Source organism: Somniosus microcephalus, unplaced genomic scaffold (genome assembly GCF_052327205.1).
Source record: "Somniosus microcephalus isolate GS21.2 unplaced genomic scaffold, FLI_Smic_1.0 unresolved_chr5, whole genome shotgun sequence".
Lineage (NCBI taxonomy): Eukaryota > Metazoa > Chordata > Chondrichthyes > Squaliformes > Somniosidae > Somniosus > Somniosus microcephalus.
Window position 1 is genome coordinate 13,861,899 of NW_028225183.1, and position 20,838 is coordinate 13,882,736.

The window sequence follows — 20,838 nt, forward strand, 5'->3', positions numbered from 1 at the left end:
TGCAGCCTGCAAGAAAATACATGGAAGTTTGATAATAACCGTGAATGTTCTGACACTGTCAGCTGCAGTTAAATGTGGGCATGTACACGTTTAAATTGTCTCGTCCCAAATGTAATTTCCTGCTGACTTTGAAACAGCAGGCATTTTACAAAAGGCAAGGAAGTGCATTGTGTACCTGTTGAGGCAGCAGCAGTGTTGAGAATGCAAAGGTTGATCAGGAGCAGGCTTTGCTTCGCGCGGGTGCATTGATTGGAGGCATTTCAAACAGCCTCAAAACGCACTGTTCCCTAATCGGGAATCGAACCCGGGCCGCGGCAGTAAAAGCGCCGAATCTTAACCACTAGACCACCAGGGAAGCTGCAAAAAGCTACCTGCCAGCAAGCAGAGCAACGCAGACTTTCCTCCTTGCTGCTTTGAAATTCAGATCACTTTCACGCCAGGCAAACGTTTCGTACAAGATGACATCTTTTAGACGAGAATACAAAGGACATGTTCACTAAGCCACAGCATCAAGTGCGGGAAGGGGTCCATTTGCCATATATTACCTTCTATGCTTTTCTCAGAGACAGAGGCATAAAGTCAGAGAGAAGCCGTCGGGGAAGTGAAAACTGAACATCATAATATCCACGACATTGTCCAGGAAATGGTTATGCAGTGCTTGAGACAAAGCAGCAAACACACACAAAATACCCGTATGTGCTCTCTTTGTGTGGGTATGTCTCAGATATCCATCTCAGTGTCATGCATTCATGGAGGCTGGCAGCACGGTGGGAGGCCATTCGGCCAATCGTGCCTGTGCTGTCTCTTTGAAAGAGCAGTCGTGCTTTCTCCCGCTGTTATCTCATTTTCTCTCTCCCTCCTCAGTGCCCCACACAACAGGCAAACAGAAGGAGAACACTCTACTAACGAGGAACTGGTGCAGGGAGTTGTTATAAATTTCGTCATGTACATATTTTAAAATTATTTTCGTTCATTTTGTTCTATTCAACTTTTCCCAGGGTCTTTTTAAGGAGCTGCCCAAAGGTTTAAAATTGGGGATGTTAAAAATTCTCCCCGTCGGGGAATTGAACCCCGGTCTCCCGCGTGACAGGCGGGGATACTCACCACTATACTAACGAGAAACTGAAAGATGCCGAATCTGTCAGAGCAAAAATGACCTGTGAACAGAGGGACAGAGGCAGAAGGGACAGAAATTAGAATAAGAACAGAAGGAACAGGAGCAGGCCATTCGGCCCCTCGAGCCTGCCCCGCCATTCAATAAGATCATGGCTGATCAGATCTTATAATCAACGCCACTTTCCTGCCCGCTCCCCATAACCCTTGACTCCACTGCAGCTCAAATATATGTCTATCTCCACCTTGAATATATTCAGTGGCTCCGCCTCCACAGCTGTCTGGGGTAGAGGATTCCAAAGATTCACGACATTCTGAGAGAACAAATTCCTCCTCATCTCCGTTTTAAATGGGCGACCGGATATCCTGGAGCTTTGCCCCCGAGTTGTAGATTCCGCCAGGAGGGGAAACATCCTCCCTGCATCTATCCTGTCAAGCACCCTCAGAATCCTATACAGAGAGAGACAGGGACAAAGAGGGAGACAAAGATAGACATACAGAGCGAGACAGTCAGTTTGACGTCTTGCAGAGTGGTCCGAGGGATAAGGAACTTCAGTTATGTCGAGAGTTTGTGATTGTTTTCCTCAGACGGTTAAGAGGAAATTTAATAAGAGGCTTTCAAAATTACAAGGGGATTTGATTGAGGTAATAAGGAGAAACGCTTGCCAGTGGCAGGTATGACGGTAACCAGAGGAGACCAATTGAAGATAGCAGAATCAGTATGGGGAGAATTGTATTACGCAGCAAGGGCTCAGGCCTACTGAATATCTTACTGCTTAGAAATGTTATCACGGCCCAACTCTCTCTCACTAAAGTCTTGCACACGTTGCTAACTTTCAAATGTTGCATTCTTCAAACTGGCGTTGAGTTGATTGATAGCCGTGCTGTGATAAGCTATGTTTGTTAGGGGGGTGCAGCCTGCAAGAAAATACATGGAAGTTTGATAATAACAGTGACTGTTCTGACACTGTCAGCTGCAGTTAAATGTGGGCATGTACACGTTTAAATTGTCTCGTCCCAAATGTAATTTCCTGCTGACTTTGAAACAGCAGGCATTTTACAAAAGGCAAGGAAGTGCATTGTGTACCTGTTGAGACATCAGCAGTGTTGAAATTGCAAAGGTTGATCAGGAGCAGACATTGCTTCGCGCGGGTGCATTGATTGGAGGCATTTCAAACAGCCTCAAAACGCACTGTTCCTTAACCGGGAATCGAACCCGGGCCGCGGCGGTGAAAGCGCCGAATCCTAACCACGAGACCACCAGGGAAGCTGCAAGAAGCTGCCTGCCAGCAAGCAGAGCAACGCAGACTTTCCTCCTTGCTGCTTTGAAATTCAGATCACTTTCACGCCAGGCAAACTTTTCGTACAAGATGACATCTTTTAGACGAGAACACAAAGGACATGTTCACTAAGCCACAGCATCAAGTGCGGGAAGGGGTCCATTTGCCATATATTTCCTTCTATGCTTTTCTCAGAGACAGAGGCATAAAGTCAGAGAGAAGCCGTCGGGGAAGTGAAAACTGAACATCATAATATCCACGACATTGTCCAGGAAATGGTTATGCAGTGCTTGAGACAAAGCAGCAAACACACACAAAATACCCGTATGTGCTCTCTTTGTGTGGGTATGTCTCAGATATCCATCTCAGTGTCATGCATTCATGGAGGCTGGCAGCACGGTGGGAGGCCATTCGGCCAATCGTGCCTGTGCTGTCTCTTTGAAAGAGCAGTCGTGCTTTCTCCCGCTGTTATCTCATTTTCTCTCTCCCTCCTCAGTGCCCCACACAACAGGCAAACAGAAGGAGAACACTCTACTAACGAGGAACTGGTGCAGGGAGTTATTATAAATTTCGTCATGTACATATTTTAAAATTATTTTCGTTCATTTTGTTCTATTCAACTTTTCCCAGGGTCTTTTTAAGGAGCTGCTCAAAGGTTTAAAATTGGGGATGTTAAAAATCCTCCCCGTCGGGGAATTGAACCCCGGTCACCCGCGTGACAGGCGGGGATACTCACCACTATACTAACGAGGAACTGAAAGATGCCGAATCTGTCAGAGCAAAAATCGACCTGTGAACAGAGGGACAGAGGCAGAAGGGACAGAAATTAGAATAAGAACAGAAGCAGGAGTGGGCCATTCGGCCCCTCGAGCCTGCCCCGCCATTCAATAAGATCATGGCTGATCAGATCTTATACTCAACGCCACTTTCCTGCCCGCTCCCCATAACCCTTGACTCCACTGCAGCTCAAATATATGTCTATCTCCACCTTGAATATATTCAGTGGCTCCGCCTCCACAGCTGTCTGGGGTAGAGGATTCCAAAGATTCACGACATTCTGAGAGAACAAATTTCTCCTCATCTCCGTTTTAAATGGGCGACCGGATATCCTGGAGCTTTGCCCCCGAGTTGTAGATTCCCCCAGGAGGGGAAACATCCTCCCTGCATCTATCCTGTCAAGCACCCTCAGAATCCTATACAGAGAGAGACAGGGACAAAGAGGGAGACAAAGATAGACATACAGAGCGAGACAGTCAGTTTGACGTCTTGCAGAGTGGTCCGAGGGATAAGGAACTTCAGTTATGTTGAGAGTTTGTGATTGTTTTCCTCAGACGGTTAAGAGGAAATTTAATAAGAGGCTTTCAAAATTACAAGGGGATTTGATTGAGGTAATAAGGAGAAACGCTTGCCAGTGGCAGGTATGACGGTAACCAGAGGAGACCAATTGAAGATAGCAGAATCAATATGGGGAGAATTGTATTACGCAGCAAGGGCTCAGGCCTACTGAATATCTTACTGCTTAGAAATGTTATCACGTCCCAACTCTCTCTCACTAAAGTCTTGCACACGTTGCTAACTTTCAAATGTTGCATTCTTCAAACTGGCGTTGAGTTGATTGATAGCCGTGCTGTGATAAGCTATATTTGTTAGGGGGGTGCAGCCTGCAAGAAAATACATGGAAGTTTGATAATAACAGTGACTGTTCTGACACTGTCAGCTGCAGTTAAATGTGGGCATGTACACGTTTAAATTGTCTCGTCCCAAATGTAATTTCCTGCTGACTTTGAAACAGCAGGCATTTTACAAAAGGCAAGGAAGTGCATTGTGTACCTGTTGAGACATCAGCAGTGTTGAAATTGCAAAGGTTGATCAGGAGCAGACATGGCTTCGCGCCGGTGCATTGATTGGAGGCATTTCAAACAGCCTCAAAACGCACTGTTCCCTAACCGGGAATCGAACCCGGGCCGTGGTGGTGAAAGCGCCGAATCCTAACCACGAGACCACCAGGGAAGCTGCAAAAAGCTACCTGCCAGCAAGCAGAGCAACGCAGACTTTCCTCCTTGCTGCTTTGAAATTCAGATCACTTTCACGCCAGGCAAACTTTTCGTACAAGATGACATCTTTTAGACGAGAACACAAAGGACATGTTCACTAAGCCACAGCATCAAGTGCGGGAAGGGGTCCATTTGCCATATATTTCCTTCTATGCTTTTCTCAGAGACAGAGGCATAAAGTCAGAGAGAAGCCGTCGGGGAAGTGAAAACTGAACATCATAATATCCACGACATTGTCCAGGAAATGGTTATGCAGTGCTTGAGACAAAGCAGCAAACACACACAAAATACCCGTATGTGCTCTCTTTGTGTGGGTATGTCTCAGATATCCATCTCAGTGTCCTGCATTCATGGAGGCTGGCAGCACGGTGGGAGGCCATTCGGCCAATCGTGCCTGTGCTGTCTCTTTGAAAGAGCAGTCGTGCTTTCTCCCGCTGTTATCTCATTTTCTCTCTCCCTCCTCAGTGCCCCACACAACAGGCAAACAGAAGGAGAACACTCTACTAACGAGGAACTGGTGCAGGGAGTTGTTATAAATTTCGTCATGTTCATATTTTAAAATTATTTTCGTTCATTTTGTTCTATTCAACTTTTCCCAGGGTCTTTTTAAGGAGCTGCTCAAAGGTTTAAAATTGGGGATGTTAAAAATTCTCCCCGTCGGGGAATTGAACCCCGGTCTCCCGCGTGACAGGCGGGGATACTCACCACTATACTAACGAGGAACTGAAAGATGCCGAATCTGTCAGAGCAAAAATCGACCTGTGAACAGAGGGACAGAGGCAGAAGGGACAGAAATCAGAATAAGAACAGAAGGAACAGGAGCAGGAGTGGGCCATTCGGCCCCTCGAGCCTGCCCCGCCATTCAATAAGATCATGGCTGATCAGATCTTATACTCAACGCCACTTTCCTGCCCGCTCCCCATAACCCTTGACTCCACTGCAGCTCAAATATATGTCTATCTCCACCTTGAATATATTCAGTGGCTCCGCCTCCACAGCTCTCTGGGGTAGAGGATTCCAAAGATTCACGACATTCTGAGAGAACAAATTCCTCCTCATCTCCGTTTTAAATGGGCGACCGGATATCCTGGAGCTTTGCCCCCGAGTTGTAGATTCCCCCAGGAGGGGAAACATCCTCCCTGCATCTATCCTGTCAAGCACCCTCAGAATCCTATACAGAGAGAGACAGGGACAAAGAGGGAGACAAAGATAGACATACAGAGCGAGACAGTCAGTTTGACGTCTTGCAGAGTGGTCCGAGGGATAAGGAACTTCAGTTATGTTGAGAGTTTGTGATTGTTTTCCTCAGACGGTTAAGAGGAAATTTAATAAGAGGCTTTCAAAATTACAAGGGGATTTGATTGAGGTAATAAGGAGAAACGCTTGCCAGTGGCAGGTATGACGGTAACCAGAGGAGACCAATTGAAGATAGCAGAATCAGTATGGGGAGAATTGTATTACGCAGCAAGGGCTCAGGCCTACTGAATATCTTACTGCTTAGAAATGTTATCACGGCCCAACTCTCTCTCACTAAAGTCTTGCACACGTTGCTAACTTTCAAATGTTGCATTCTTCAAACTGGCGTTGAGTTGATTGATAGCCGTGCTGTGATAAGCTATGTTTGTTAGGGGGGTGCAGCCTGCAAGAAAATACATGGAAGTTTGATAATAACAGTGACTGTTCTGACACTGTCAGCTGCAGTTAAATGTGGGCATGTACACGTTTAAATTGTCTCGTCCCAAATGTAATTTCCTGCTGACTTTGAAACAGCAGGCATTTTAAAAAAGGCAAGGAAGTGCATTGTGTACCTGTTGAGACATCAGCCGTGTTGAAATTGCAAAGGTTGATCAGGAGCAGACATTGCTTCGCGCGGGTGCATTGATTGGAGGCATTTCAAACAGCCTCAAAACGCACTGTTCCCTAACCGGGACTCGAACCCGGGCCGCGGCGGTGAAAGCGCCGAATCCTAACCACTAGACCACCAGGTAAGCTACAAGAAGCTGCCTGCCAGCAAGCAGAGCAAAGCAGACTTTCCTCCTTGCTGCTTTGAAATTCAGATCACTTTCACGCCAGGCAAACTTTTCGTACAAGATGACATCTTTTAGACGAGAACACAAAGGACATGTTCACTAAGCCACAGCATCAAGTGCGGGAAGGCGTCCATTTGCCATATATTTCCTTCTATGCTTTTCTCAGAGACAGAGGCATAAAGTCAGAGAGAAGCCGTCGGGGAAGTGAAAACTGAACATCATAATATCCACGACATTGTCCAGGAAATGGTTATGCAGTGCTTGAGACAAAGCAGCAAACACACACAAAATACCCGTATGTGCTCTCTTTGTGTGGGTATGTCTCAGATATCCATCTCAGTGTCATGCATTCATGGAGGCTGGCAGCACGGTGGGAGGCCATTCGGCCAATCGTGCCTGCGCTGTCTCTTTGAAAGAGCAGTCGTGCTTTCTCCCGCTTTTATCTCATTTTCTCTCTCCCTCCTCAGTGCCCCACACAACAGGCAAACAGAAGGAGAACACTCTACTAACGAGGAACTGGTGCAGGGAGTTGTTATAAATTTCGTCATGTTCATATTTTAAAATTATTTTCGTTCATTTTGTTCTATTCAACTTTTCCCAGGGTCTTTTTAAGGAGCTGCCCAAAGGTTTAAAATTGGGGATGTTAAAAATTCTCCCCGTCGGGGAATTGAACCCCGGTCTCCCGCGTGACAGGCGGGGATACTCACCACTATACTAACGAGGAACTGAAAAGTGCCGAATCTGTCAGAGCAAAAATCGACCTGTGAACAGAGGGACAGAGGCAGAAGGGACAGAAATAAGAATAGAAGGAATAGGAGCAGGAGTGGGCCATTCGGCCCCTCGAACCTGCCCCGCCATTCAATAAGATCATGGCTGATCAGATCTTCTACTCAACGCCACTTTCCTGCCCGCTCCCCATAACCCTTGACTCCACTGCAGCTCAAATATATGTCTACCTCCACCTTGAATATATTCAGTGGCTCCGCCTCCACAGCTCTCTGGGGTAGAGGATTCCAAAGATTCACGACATTCTGAGAGAAGAAATTCCTCCTCATCTCCGTTTTAAATGGGCGACCGGATATCCTGGAGCTTTGCCCCCTAGTTGTAGATTCCCCCAGGAGGGGAAACATCCTCCCTGCATCTATCCTGTCAAGCAACCTCAGAATCCTATACAGAGAGAGACAGGGACAAAGAGGGAGACAAAGATAGACATACAGCGCGAGACACTCAGTTTGACGTCTTGCAGAGTGGTCCGAGGGATAAGGAACTTCAGTTATGTTGAGAGTTTGTGATTGTTTTCCTCAGACGGTTAAGAGGAAATTTAATAAGAGGCTTTCAAAATTACAAGGGGATTTGATTGAGGTAATAAGGAGAAACGCTTGCCAGTGGCAGGTATGACGGTAACCAGAGGAGACCAATTGAAGATAGCAGAATCAGTATGGGGAGAATTGTATTACGCAGCAAGGGCTCAGGCCTACTGAATATCTTACTGCTTAGCAATGTTATCACGGCCCAACTCTCTCTCACTAAAGTCTTGCACACGTTGCTAACTTTCAAATGTTGCATTCTTCAAACTGGCGTTGAGTTGATTGATAGCCGTGCTGTGATAAGCTAAGTTTGTTAGGGGGGTGCAGCCTGCAAGAAAATACATGGAAGTTTGATAATAACCGTGACTGTTCTGACACTGTCAGCTGCAGTTAAATGTGGGCATGTACACGTTTAAATTGTCTCGTCCCAAATGTAATTTCCTGCTGACTTTGAAACAGCAGGCATTTTACAAAAGGCAAGGAAGTGCATTGTGTACCTGTTGAGGCAGCAGCAGTGTTGAAATTGCAAAGGTTGATCAGGAGCAGGCATTGCTTCGCGCGGGTGCATTGATTGGAGGCATTTCAAACAGCCTCAAAACGCACTGTTCCCTAATCGGGAATCGAACCCGGGCCGCGGCAGTAAAAGCGCCGAATCTTAACCACTAGACCACCAGGGAAGCTGCAAAAAGCTGCCTGCCAGCAAGCAGAGCAACGCAGACTTTCCGCCTTGCTGCTTTGAAATTCAGATCACTTTCACGCCAGGCAAACTTTTCGTACAAAATGACATCTTTTAGACGAGAACACAAAGGACATGTTCACTAAGCCACAGCATCAAGTGCGGGAAGGGGTCCATTTGCCATATATTTCCTTCTATGCTTTTCTCAGAGACAGAGGCATAAAGTCAGAGAGAAGCCGTCGGGGAAGTGAAAACTGAACATCATAATATCCACGACATTGTCCAGGAAATGGTTATGCATTGCTTGAGACAAAGCAGCAAACACACACAAAATACCCGTATGTGCTCTCTTTGTGTGGGTATGTCTCAGATATCCATCTCAGTGTCATGCATTCATGGAGGCTGGCAGCACGGTGGGAGGCCATTCGGCCAATCGTGCCTGTGCTGTCTCTTTGAAAGAGCAGTCGTGCTTTCTCCCGCTGTTATCTCATTTTCTCTCTCCCTCCTCAGTGCCCCACACAACAGGCAAACAGAAGGAGAACACTCTACTAACGAGGAACTGGTGCAGGGAGTTGTTATAAATTTCGTCATGTTCATATTTTAAAATTATTTTCGTTCATTTTATTCTATTCAACTTTTCCCAGGGTCTTTTTAAGGAGCTGCCCAAAGGTTTAAAATTGGGGATGTTAAAAATTCTCCCCGTCGGGGAATTGAACCCCGGTCTCCCGCGTGACAGGCGGGGATACTCACCACTATACTAACGAGGAACTGAAAGATGCCGAATCTGTCAGAGCAAAAATCGACCTGTGAACAGAGGGACAGAGGCAGAAGGGACAGAAATCAGAATAAGAACAGAAGGAATAGGAGCAGGAGTGGGCCATTCGGCCCCTCGAGCCTGCCCCGCCATTCAATAAGATCATGGCTGATCAGATCTTATACTCAACGCCACTTTCCTGCCCGCTCCCCATAACCCTTGACTCCACTGCAGCTCAAATATATGTCTATCTCCACCTTGAATATATTCAGTGGCTCCGCCCCCACAGCTCTCTGGGGTAGAGGATTCCAAAGATTCACGACATTCTGAGAGAACAAATTCCTCCTCATCTCCGTTTTAAATGGGCGACCGGATATCCTGGAGCTTTGCCCCCCAGTTGTAGATTCCCCCAGGAGGGGAAACATCCTCCCTGCATCTATCCTGTCAAGCACCCTCAGAATCCTATACAGAGAGAGAAAGGGACAAAGAGGGAGACAAAGATAGACATACAGAGCGAGACAGTCAGTTTGACGTCTTGCAGAGTGGTCCGAGGGATAAGGAACTTCAGTTATGTTGAGAGTTTCTGATTGTTTTCCTCAGACGGTTAAGAGGAAATTTAATAAGAGGCTTTCAAAATTAAGAGGGGATTTGATTGAGGTAATAAGGAGAAACGCTTGCCAGTGGCAGGTATGACGGTAACCAGAGGAGACCAATTGAAGATAGCAGAATCAGTATGGGGAGAATTGTATTACGCAGCAAGGGCTCAGGCCTACTGAATATCTTACTGCTTAGAAATGTTATCACGGCCCAACTCTCTCTCACTAAAGTCTTGCACACGTTGCTAACTTTCAAATGTTGCATTCTTCAAACTGGCGTTGAGTTGATTGATAGCCGTGCTGTGATAAGCTATGTTTGTTAGGGGGGTGCAGCCTGCAAGAAAATACATGGAAGTTTGATAATAACAGTGACTGTTCTGACACTGTCAGCTGCAGTTAAATATGGGCATGTACACGTTTAAATTGTCTCGTCCCAAATGTAATTTCCTGCTGACTTTGAAACAGCAGGCATTTTAAAAAAGGCAAGGAAGTGCATTGTGTACCTGTTGAGACATCAGCCGTGTTGAAATTGCAAAGGTTGATCAGGAGCAGACATTGCTTCGCGCGGGTGCATTGATTGGAGGCATTTCAAACAGCCTCAAAACGCACTGATTCCCTAACCGGGAATCGAACCCGGGCCGCGGCGGTGAAAGCGCCGAATCCTAACCACTAGACCACCAGGGAAGCTGCAAGAAGCTGCCTGCCAGCAAGCAGAGCAAAGCAGACTTTCCTCCTTGCTGCTTTGAAATTCAGATCACTTTCACGCCAGGCAAACTTTTCGTACAATATGACATCTTTTAAGACGAGAACACAAAGGACATGTTCACTAAGCCACAGCATCAAGTGCGGGAAGGCGTCCATTTGCCATATATTTCCTTCTATGCTTTTCTCAGAGACAGAGGCATAAAGTCAGAGAGAAGCCGTCGGGGAAGTGAAAACTGAACATCATAATATCCACGACATTGTCCAGGAAATGGTTATGCAGTGCTTGAGACAAAGCAGCAAACACACACAAAATACCCGTATGTGCTCTCTTTGTGTGGGTATGTCTCAGATATCCATATCAGTGTCATGCATTCATGGAGGCTGGCAGCACGGTGGGAGGCCATTCGGCCAATCGTGCCTGCGCTGTCTCATTGAAAGAGCAGTCGTGCTTTCTCCCGCTGTTATCTCATTTTCTCTCTCCCTCCTCAGTGCCCCACACAACAGGCAAACAGAAGGAGAACACTCTACTAACGAGGAACTGGTGCAGGGAGTTGTTATAAATTTCGTCATGTTCATATTTTAAAATTATTTTCGTTCATTTTGTTCTATTCAACTTTTCCCAGGGTCTTTTTAAGGAGCTGCCCAAAGGTTTAAAATTGGGGATGTTAAAAATTCTCCCCGTCGGGGAATTGAACCCCGGTCTCCCGCGTGACAGGCGGGGATACTCACCACTATACTAACGAGGAACTGAAAAGTGCCGAATCTGTCAGAGCAAAAATCGACCTGTGAACAGAGGGACAGAGGCAGAAGGGACAGAAATAAGAATAGAAGGAATAGGAGCAGGAGTGGGCCATTCGGCCCCTCGAACCTGCCCCGCCATTCAATAAGATCATGGCTGATCAGATCTTCTACTCAACGCCACTTTCCTGCCCGCTCCCCATAACCCTTGACTCCACTGCAGCTCAAATATATGTCTACCTCCACCTTGAATATATTCAGTGGCTCCGCCTCCACAGCTCTCTGGGGTAGAGGATTCCAAAGATTCACGACATTCTGAGAGAAGAAATTCCTCCTCATCTCCGTTTTAAATGGGCGACCGGATATCCTGGAGCTTTGCCCCCTAGTTGTAGATTCCCCCAGGAGGGGAAACATCCTCCCTGCATCTATCCTGTCAAGCAACCTCAGAATCCTATACAGAGAGAGACAGGGACAAAGAGGGAGACAAAGATAGACATACAGCGCGAGACACTCAGTTTGACGTCTTGCAGAGTGGTCCGAGGGATAAGGAACTTCAGTTATGTTGAGAGTTTGTGATTGTTTTCCTCAGACGGTTAAGAGGAAATTTAATAAGAGGCTTTCAAAATTACAAGGGGATTTGATTGAGGTAATAAGGAGAAACGCTTGCCAGTGGCAGGTATGACGGTAACCAGAGGAGACCAATTGAAGATAGCAGAATCAGTATGGGGAGAATTGTATTACGCAGCAAGGGCTCAGGCCTACTGAATATCTTACTGCTTAGAAATGTTATCACGGCCCAACTCTCTCTCACTAAAGTCTTGCACACGTTGCTAACTTTCAAATGTTGCATTCTTCAAACTGGCGTTGAGTTGATTGATAGCCGTGCTGTGATAAGCTAAGTTTGTTAGGGGGGTGCAGCCTGCAAGAAAATACATGGAAGTTTGATAATAACCGTGACTGTTCTGACACTGTCAGCTGCAGTTAAATGTGGGCATATACGCGTTTAAATTGTCTCGTCCCAAATGTAATTTCCTGCTGACTTTGAAACAGCAGGCATTTTTCAAAAGGCAAGGAAGTGCATTGTGTACCTGTTGAGGCATCAGCAGTGTTGAAATTGCAAAGGTTGTTCAGGAGCAGACATTGTTTCGCGCGAGTGCATTGATTGGAGGCATTTCAAACAGCCTGAAAACGCACTGTTCTCTAACCGGGAATCGAACCCGGGCCGCGGCGGTGAAAGCGCCGAATCCTAACCACTAGACCACCAGGGAAGCTGCAAGAAGCTGCCTGCCAGCAAGCAGAGCAACGCAGACTTTCCTCCTTGCTGCTTTGAAATTCAGATCACTTTCACGCCAGGCTAACTTTTCGGACAAGATGACATCTTTTAGACGAGAACACAAAGGACATGTTCACTAAGCCACAGCATCAAGTGCGGGAAGGGGTCCATTTGCCATATATTTCCTTCTCTGCTTTTCTCAGAGACAGAGGCATAAAGTCAGAGAGAAGCCGTCGGGGAAGTGAAAACTGAACATCATAATATCCACGACATTGTCCAGGAAATGGTTATGCAGTGCTTGAGACAAAGCAGCAAACACACACAAAATACCCGTATGTGCTCTCTTTGTGTGGGTATGTCTCAGAGATCCATCTCAGTGTCATGCATTCATGGAGGCTGGCAGCACGGTGGGAGGCCTTTCTGCCAATCGTGCCTGTGCTGTCTCTTTGAAAGAGCTGTCGTGCTTTCTCCCGCTGTTTTCTCATTTTCTCTCTCCCTCCTCAGAGCCCCACACAACAGGCAAACAGAAGGAGAACACTCTACTAACGAGGAACTGGTGCAGGGAGTTGTTATAAATTTCGTCATGTACATATTTTAAAATTATTTTCGTTCATTTTGTTCTATTCAACTTTTCCCAGGATCTTTTTAAGGAGCTGCTCAAAGTGTTAAAATTGGGGATGTTAAAAATTCTCCCCGTCGGGGAATTGAACCCCGGTCTCCCGCGTGACAGGCGGGGATACTCACCACGATACTAACGAGGAACTGAAAGGTGCCGAATCTGTCAGAGCAAAAATCGACCTGTGAACAGAGGGACAGAGGCAGAAGGGACAGAAATAAGAATAAGAACAGAAGGAATAGGAGCAGGAGTGGGCCATTCGGCCCCTCGAGCCTGCCCCGCCATTCAATAAGATCATGGCTGATCAGATCTTCTACTCAACGCCACTTTCCTGCCCGCTCCCCATAACCCTTGACTCCACTGCAGCTCAAATATATGTCTATCTCCACCTTGAATATATTCTGTGGCTCCGCCTCCACAGCTCTCTGGGGTAGAGGATTCCAAAGATTCACGACATTCTGAGAGAAGAAATTCCTCCTCATCTCCGTTTTAAATGGGCGACCGGATATCCTGGAGCTTTGCCCCCTAGTTGTAGATTCCCCTAGGAGGGGAAACATCCTCCCTGCATCTATCCTGTCAAGCACCCTCAGAATCCTATACAGAGAGACACAGGGACAAAGAGGGAGACAAAGATAGACATACAGAGCGAGACAGTCAGTTTGACGTCTTGCAGAGTGGTCCGAGGGATAAGGAAGTTCAGTTATGTTGAGAGTTTGTGATTGTTTTCCTCAGACGGTTAAGAGGAAATTTAATAAGAGGCTTTCAAAATTACAAGGGGATTTGATTGAGGTAATAAGGAGAAACGCTTGCCAGTGGCAGGTATGACGGTAACCAGAGGAGACCAATTGAAGATAGCAGAATCAGTTTGGGGAGAATTGTATTATGCAGCAAGGGCTCAGGCCTACTGAATATCTTACTGCTTAGAAATGTTATCACGGCCCAACTCTCTCTCACTAAAGTCTTGCACACTTTGCTAACTTTCAAATGTTGCATTCTTCAAACTGGCGTTGAGTTGATTGATAGCCGTGCTGTGATAAGCTAAGTTTGTTAGGGGGGTGCAGCCTGCAAGAAAATACATGGAAGTTTGATAATAACCGTGACTGTTCTGACACTGTCAGCTGCAGTTAAATGTGGGCATGTACACGTTTAAATTGTCTCGTCCCAAATGTAATTTCCTGCTGACTTTGAAACAGCAGGCATTTTACAAAAGGCAAGGAAGTGCATTGTGTACCTGTTGAGGCAGCAGCAGTGTTGAAATTGCAAAGGTTGATCAGGAGCAGGCATTGCTTCGCGCGGGTGCATTGATTGGAGGCATTTCAAACAGCCTGAAAACGCACTGTTCTCTAACCGGGAATCGAACCCGGGCCGCGGCGGTGAAAGCGCCGAATCCTAACCACTAGACCACCAGGGAAGCTGCAAGAAGCTGCCTGCCAGCAAGCAGAGCAACGCAGACTTTCCTCCTTGCTGCTTTGAAATTCAGATCACTTTAACGCCAGGCAAACTTTTCGTACAAGATGACATCTTTTAGACGAGAACACAAAGGACATGTTCACTAAGCCACAGCATCAAGTGCGGGAAGGCGTCCATTTGCCATATATTTCCTTCTATGCTTTTCTCAGAGACAGAGGCATAAAGTCAGAGAGAAGCCGTCGGGGAAGTGAAAACTGACATCATAATATCCACGACATTGTCGAGGAAATGGTTATGCAGTGCTTGAGACAAAGCAGCAAACACACACAAAATACCCGTATGTGCTCTCTTTGTGTGGGTATGTCTCAGATATCCATCTCAGTGTCATGCATTCATGGAGGCTGGCAGCACGGTGGGAGGCCATTCGGCCAATCGTGCCTGTGCTGTCTCTTTGAAAGAGCAGTCGTGCTTTCTCCCGCTTTTATCTCATTTTCTCTCTCCCTCCTCAGAGCCCCACACAACAGGCAAACAGAAGGAGAACACTCTACTAACGAGGAACTGGTGCAGGGAGTTGTTATAAATTTCGTCATGTACATATTTTAAAATTATTTTCGTTCATTTTGATCTATTCAACTTTTCCCAGGGTCTTTTTAAGGAGCTGCCCAAAGGTTTAAAATTGGGGATGTTAAAAATTCTCCCCGTCGGGGAATTGAACCCCGGTCTCCCGCGTGACAGGCGGGGATACTCACCACTATACTAACGAGGAACTGAAAGGTGCCGAATCTGTCAGAGCAAAAATCGACCTGTGAACAGAGGGACAGAGGCAAGAATAAGAACAGAAGGAACAGGAGCAGGAGTGGGCCATTCGGTCCCTCGAACCTGCCCCGCCATTCAATAAGATCATGGCTGATCAGATCTTCTACTCAACGCCACTTTCCTGCCCGCTCCCCATAACCCTTGACTCCACTGCAGCTCAAATATATGTCTATCTCCACCTTGAATATATTCAGTGGCTCCGCCTCCACAGCTCTCTGGGGTAGAGGATTCCAAAGATTCACGACATTCTGAGAGAACAAATTCCTCCTCATCTCCGTTTTAAATGGGCGACCGGATATCCTGGAGCTTTGCCCCCGAGTTGTAGATTCCCCCAGGAGGGGAAACATCCTCCCTGCATCTATCCTGTCAAGCACCCTCAGAATCCTATACAGAGAGAGACAGGGACAAAGAGGGAGACAAAGATAGACATACAGAGCGAGACAGTCAGTTTGACGTCTTGCAGAGTGGTCCGAGGGATAAGGAACTTCAGTTATGTTGAGAGTTTGTGATTGTTTTCCTCAGACGGTTAAGAGGAAATTTAATAAGAGGCTTTCAAAATTACAAGGGGATTTGATTGAGGTAATAAGGAGAAAGGCTTGCCAGTGGCAGGTATGACGGTAACCAGAGGAGACCAATTGAAGATAGCAGAATCAGTATGGGGAGAATTGTATTACGCAGCAAGGGCTCAGGCCTACTGAATATCTTACTGCTTAGAAATGTTATCACGGCCCAACTCTCTCTCACTAAAGACTTGCACACGTTGCTAACTTTCAAATGTTGCATTCTTCAAACTGGCGTTGAGTTGATTGATAGCCGTGCTGTGATAAGCTATGTTTGTTAGGGGGGTGCAGCCTGCAAGAAAATACATGGAAGTTTGATAATAACAGTGACTGTTCTGACACTGTCAGCTGCAGTTAAATGTGGGCATGTACACGTTTAAATTGTCTCGTCCCAAATGTAATTTCCTGCTGACTTTGAAACAGCAGACATTTTACAAAAGGCAAGGAAGTGCATTGTGTACCTGTTGAGGCATCAGCAGTGTTGAAATTGCAAAGGTTGTTCAGGAGCAGACATTGTTTCGCGCGGGTGCATTGATTGAAGGCATTTCAAACAGCCTCAAAACGCACTGTTTCCTAATCGGGAATCGAACCCAGGCCGCGGCGGTGAAAGCGCCGAATCCTAACCACTAGACCACCAGGGAAGCTGCAAGAAGCTGCCTGCCAGCAAGCAGAGCAACGCAGACTTTCCTCCTTGCTGCTTTGAAATTCAGATCACTTTCACGCCAGGCAAACTTTTCGTACAAGATGACATCTTTTAGACGAGAACACAAAGGACATGTTCACTAAACCACAGCATCAAGTGCGGGAAGGCGTCCATTTGCCATATATTTCCTTCTATGCTTTTCTCAGAGACAGAGGCATAAAGTCAGAGAGAAGCCGTCGGGGAAGTGAAAACTGAACATCATAATATCCACGACATTGTCCAGGAAATGGTTATGCAGTGCTTGAGACAAAGCAGCAAACACACACAAAATACCCGTATGTGCTCTCTTTGTGTGGGTATGTCTCAGATATCCATCTCAGTGTCATGCATTCATGGAGGCTGGCAGCACGGTGGGAGGCCATTCGGCCAATCGTGCCTGTGCTGTCTCTTTGAAAGAGCAGTCGTGCTTTCTCCCGCTGTTATCTCATTTTCTCTCTGCCTCCTCAGTGCCCCACATAACAGGCAAACAGAAGGAGAACACTCTACTAACGAGGAACTGGTGCAGGGAGTTATTATAAATTTCGTCATGTTCATATTTTAAAATTATTTTCGTTCATTTTGTTCTATTCAACTTTTCCCAGGGTCTTTTTAAGGAGCTGCCCAAAGGTTTAAAATTGGGGATGTTAAAAATTCTCCCCGTCGGGGAATTGAACCCCGGTCTCCCGCGTGACAGGCGGGGATACTCACCACTATACTAACGAGGAACTGAAAGGTGCCGAATCTGTCAGAGCAAAAATCGACCTGTGAACAGAGGGACAGAGGCAGAAGGGACAGAAATAAGAATAAGAACAGAAGGAATAGGAGCAGGAGTGGGCCATTCGGCCCCTCGAGCCTGCCCCGCCATTCAATAAGATCATGGCTGATCAGATCTTATACTCAACGCCACTTTCCTGCCCGCTCCCCATAACCCTTGACTCCACTGCAGATCAAATATATGTCTACCTCCACCTTGAATATATTCAGTGGCTCCGCCTCCACAGCTCTCTGGGGTAGAGGATTCCAAAGATTCACGACATTCTGAGAGAAGAAATTCCTCCTCATCTCCGTTTTAAATGGGCGACCGGATATCCTGGAGCTTTGCCCCCTAGTTCTAGATTCCCCCAGGAGGGGAAACATCCTCCCTGCATCTATCCTGTCAAGCACCCTCAGAATCCTATACAGAGAGAGACAGGGACAAAGAGGGAGACAAAGATAGACATACAGAGCGAGACAGTCAGTTTGACGTCTTGCAGAATGGTCCGAGGGATAAGGAACTTCAGTTATGTTGAGAGTTTGTGATTGTTTTCCTCAGACGGTTAAGAGGAAATTTAATAAGAGGCTTTCAAAATTACAAGGGAATTTGATTGAGGTAATAAGGAGAAACGCTTGCCAGTGGCAGGTATGACGGTAACCAGAGGAGACCAATTGAAGATAGCAGAATCAGTATGGGGAGAATTGTATTACGCAGCAAGGGCTCAGGCCTACTGAATATCTTACTGCTTAGAAATGTTATCACGGCCCAACTCACTCTCACTAAAGACTTGCACACGTTGCTAACTTTCAAATGTTGCATTCTTCAAACTGGCGTTGAGTTGATTGATAGCCGTGCTGTGATAAGCTATGTTTGTTAGGGGCGTGCAGCCTGCAAGAAAATACATGGAAGTTTGATAATAACAGTGACTGTTCTGACACTGTCAGCTGCAGTTAAATGTGGGCATGTACACGTTTAAATTGTCTCGTCCCAAATGTAATTTCCTGCTGACTTTGAAACAGCAGACATTTTACAAAAGGCAAGGAAGTGCATTGTGTACCTGTTGAGGCATCAGCAGTGTTGAAATTGCAAAGGTTGTTCAGGAGCAGACATTGTTTCGCGCGGGTGCATTGATTGAAGGCATTTCAAACAGCCTCAAAACGCACTGTTTCCTAATCGGGAATCGAACCCAGGCCGCGGCGGTGAAAGCGCCGAATCCTAACCACTAGACCACCAGGGAAGCTGCAAGAAGCTGCCTGCCAGCAAGCAGAGCAACGCAGACTTTCCTCCTTGCTGCTTTGAAATTCAGATCACTTTCACGCCAGGCAAACTTTTCGTACAAGATGACATCTTTTAGACGAGAACACAAAGGACATGTTCACTAAGCCACAGGCGTCCATTTGCCATATACTTCCTTCTATGCTTTTCTCAGAGTCAGAGGCATAAAGTCAGAGAGAAGCCGTCGGGGTATTGAAAACTGAACATAATAATATCCACGACATTGTAGAGTAAATGGTTATGCAGTGCTTGAAACAAAGCAGCAAACACACACAAAATACCCGTATGTGCTCTCTTTGTGTGGGTATGTCTCAGATATCCATCTCAGTGTCATGCATTCATGGAGGCTGGCAGCACGGTGGGAGGCCATTCGGCCAATCGTGCCTGTGCTTTCTCTTTGAAAGAGCAGTCGTGCTTTCTCCCGCTGTTATCTCATTTTCAGTCTCCCTCCTCAGTGCTCCACACAAAAGGCAATCAGAAGGAGAACACGCTACTAGCGAGGAACTGGTGCTGGGAGTTGTTATACAGTTCTTCATATGCCAGTTTCTATTTTAAAATTATTGTAGTTCACTTTGTTCTATTCAACTTTTCCCAGGGTCATTTTAAGCAGCTGCCTGAAGGTTTAAAATTGGGAATGTTAAAAATCCTCCCCGTCGGGGAATTGAACCCCGTTCCCCCGCGTGACAGACTCAGTTTGACGTCTTGCAGAGTGGTCCGAGGGATAACGGACTTCAATTATGTTGAGAGTCTGGGATTGTTTTCCTGCGACGGTTAGGAGGAAATTTAATATGGGGGAATTGTTATACAGTTCTTCTTATGCCAGTACATATTTTAAATTATTTTAGTTCATTTTGTCTTGTTCAACTTCTCCCAGGAGCATTTTAAGGAGCTGCCCAAAGGATTAAATATGGGGGATGAACCCCTGTCTCCACATTACAGGCAGGGATACTCACCGCTATACTAACAAGGAACTAAAACATACCGAATCTGTCAGAGCAAAAATCGACCTGTGAACAGAGGGACAAGAGGCAGAAGGGACAGAGATAAGAATAAGAACAGAAGAAATTGTAGCAGGGGTGTGCCATTCGCCTCGTCGCGCCTGCCACGCCATTCAATAATGTCATGGCTGATCAGATCTTCGAATCAACGCCACTTTTCCGCCCACTCCACAAAACCCGTGACTCCACTGTATCTCAAGCATATGTCTGTCTCCGCCTTGATTATATTCAATGACTCCGCCTGCACAGCTCTCTGGGGTAGAGGATTCCAAAGTTTCACTACACTCTGAAAGAAGATATTCCTCCTCATCTCTGTTTTAATTGGGCGACCACTGATTCTGAGCTCTGCCCCCAAGTTATCGATTCCCCCAGGAGGAGAAATATCCTCCCTGCATCTATCCTGTCAAGCATCCTCAGAATCCTATACAGAGAGAGACAGGGGCAAAGAGGTAGACAAAAATAGACATACAGAGCGAGACCCTCAGTTTGACGTCTTGCTGATTGGCCCGAGATTTAAGGGACTTTAGTTATGTTGCGAGTCTGGGATTGTTTTCCTCAGAAGTTAAGAGGAAATTTAATAAGGGGCCTTCAAAATTATAAGGGGATCAGATAGAGGCAATAAGGAGAAACGCTTGCCAGTGGCAGGAGTGACGGTAACCAGAGGACACCGATTGAAGATAACCAGCAAAATAATCATAATGGGGAGAATTGGCTTACGCAGCAAGGGCTCAGGCGTAATGTTTTTCTTACTGCTCAGGTTAAGTTATCATGACAGGCGGGGATACTCACCACTATGCTAACGAGGAACTGAAAGATGCAGAATCTGTCAGAGCAATAATCGACCTGGGAACAGAGGGACAAAGTGGCAGAAGGGACAGAAATAAAAACAAGTACAGAAGAAATTGGAGCAGGAGTATGCCATTCGGACACTCCAGCATGCCCCGCCATTCAATAAGATCATGGCTGATCAGATCTTCGGCTCAACATCCGCACCCCATAACCCTTGACTCCCTCAACATTGGCTAACAAGGGAAATTAATGATAGCATAAGTTCCAAGGAGAGGACATATCAATTGGACAGATAAAGCAGCAAACAAAAGAACATAAGAAATAGGAGCAGGAGTAGGCTAATCGGCCCCTCGAGCCTGCTCCAGCATTCAATAGATCATGGCTGATCTGATCCTAACCTCAAATCTACTAT

General features: G+C 46.3%; 7 non-coding genes across 7 annotated transcripts; all 7 read right to left on the reverse strand.

Annotated features, from left to right (window-relative positions):
• Positions 1 to 5,097: 5,097 nt before the first annotated feature.
• On the reverse strand, positions 5,098 to 5,169 carry trnad-guc (transfer RNA aspartic acid (anticodon GUC)). The gene has a single exon. It is a non-coding gene; the product is annotated as a tRNA-Asp (tRNA).
• Positions 5,170 to 7,129: 1,960 nt separating this feature from the next.
• On the reverse strand, positions 7,130 to 7,201 carry trnad-guc (transfer RNA aspartic acid (anticodon GUC)). The gene has a single exon. It is a non-coding gene; the product is annotated as a tRNA-Asp (tRNA).
• Positions 7,202 to 9,155: 1,954 nt separating this feature from the next.
• On the reverse strand, positions 9,156 to 9,227 carry trnad-guc (transfer RNA aspartic acid (anticodon GUC)). Its single transcript has one exon. It is a non-coding gene; the product is annotated as a tRNA-Asp (tRNA).
• A 1,195-nt stretch (positions 9,228 to 10,422) lies between these two features.
• trnae-uuc (transfer RNA glutamic acid (anticodon UUC)) lies at positions 10,423 to 10,494 on the reverse strand. The gene has a single exon. It is a non-coding gene; the product is annotated as a tRNA-Glu (tRNA).
• Positions 10,495 to 11,189: 695 nt separating this feature from the next.
• Positions 11,190 to 11,261, reverse strand: trnad-guc (transfer RNA aspartic acid (anticodon GUC)). Its single transcript has one exon. It is a non-coding gene; the product is annotated as a tRNA-Asp (tRNA).
• A 3,985-nt stretch (positions 11,262 to 15,246) lies between these two features.
• Positions 15,247 to 15,318, reverse strand: trnad-guc (transfer RNA aspartic acid (anticodon GUC)). Its single transcript has one exon. It is a non-coding gene; the product is annotated as a tRNA-Asp (tRNA).
• Positions 15,319 to 17,263: 1,945 nt separating this feature from the next.
• On the reverse strand, positions 17,264 to 17,335 carry trnad-guc (transfer RNA aspartic acid (anticodon GUC)). Its single transcript has one exon. It is a non-coding gene; the product is annotated as a tRNA-Asp (tRNA).
• Between the last annotated feature and the right edge of the window lie 3,503 nt (positions 17,336 to 20,838).